Raw genomic sequence first — 959 nt, 5'->3', positions numbered from 1 at the left:
TCCTCCACAATGACTATCTAGCATGGGACCAGAAGGTGCTATGCAAGTTTCTAAAGGATAGAAGCAACCAATAGACCTATGTAGGTATGATAGCTATGAATAACAGCAATAGCCAATTATTTTGGGTACAACAACCCAAAGTGTGCATGGAGTGTCATGTATGGCATGGAAGTAACCAATAGCTCTCCAATTGACCTTGACACCTACAACAAGAGGAAAATCATGCCTGGTACTTGAGTGTAAATATGCACAGGTATGAACAACAAAAACTTTCCATGTGAAAAGCAGTCAAGAATGTCGACCCTGCCTCTAAAGGAGTTGCAGTTGTGGCTGCTGTGTCACATGTGTGTCAGTATTTGCCAAAGAAGAGATAAGCTATATCTAAGTTCAGTGTTCTGACCTACAGACACCTGAATGATTAGTAGCCTAACATTCCCTGGAAAAAAACAAGCCTGAGATGACCACAAGTCCTGTTCCACGGGTCCTAGTCAGCGAGATAGCCAGAGACGATCTCCAGTCTGCACCAAGCAGGACTGGGAACAAGCAAGAAGCTAGAAGAACACAATCTGGGACTGAGGGACCCAGGTTTGGAGTAGGAGTAATGAGCCCAAGACAGAAGACCCTTGCATTGGGCCACTCAGGAAGGCCAGGTAAGAAATAAACCTGAGATGACCATCAGACCAGCACCATGGGTCCTGGACAGGGAGCTAGTCTGAGACAGGCACAAATAGTGAGCCACACTAGCCTGGGGTGTCAAACTATGCTAAAGATGACTCATTCCCAGTGCCATAAACACAAGTGAGGCATAACACTCCTGAGATGACATCAGACATTCAGAGACATTTAGTCTCTAAGAGTAGCAATAAGTGATGAATAAAATGAAGAGAAAGAGAAACAGGATATGGGTGCAATGAAGACAGACAGAACTGGAGAATAGAGGGGAGTGAGGAAGAGCCAGA

At 44.9% G+C, this 959-nt stretch overlaps 1 non-coding gene across 1 annotated transcript; it reads left to right on the top strand.

The window, feature by feature from the left end:
- Nucleotides 1-302: 302 nt before the first annotated feature.
- On the top strand, nt 303-434 carry LOC132650236 (small nucleolar RNA SNORA17). The gene has a single exon (XR_009588616.1). It is a non-coding gene; the product is annotated as a small nucleolar RNA SNORA17 (small nucleolar RNA).
- The last annotated feature ends 525 nt before the right edge of the window (nt 435-959 follow it).

Source organism: Meriones unguiculatus, chromosome X (genome assembly GCF_030254825.1).
Source record: "Meriones unguiculatus strain TT.TT164.6M chromosome X, Bangor_MerUng_6.1, whole genome shotgun sequence".
Taxonomy (NCBI): domain Eukaryota; kingdom Metazoa; phylum Chordata; class Mammalia; order Rodentia; family Muridae; genus Meriones; species Meriones unguiculatus.
This window is presented reverse-complemented; position numbering and strand designations above follow the sequence as displayed.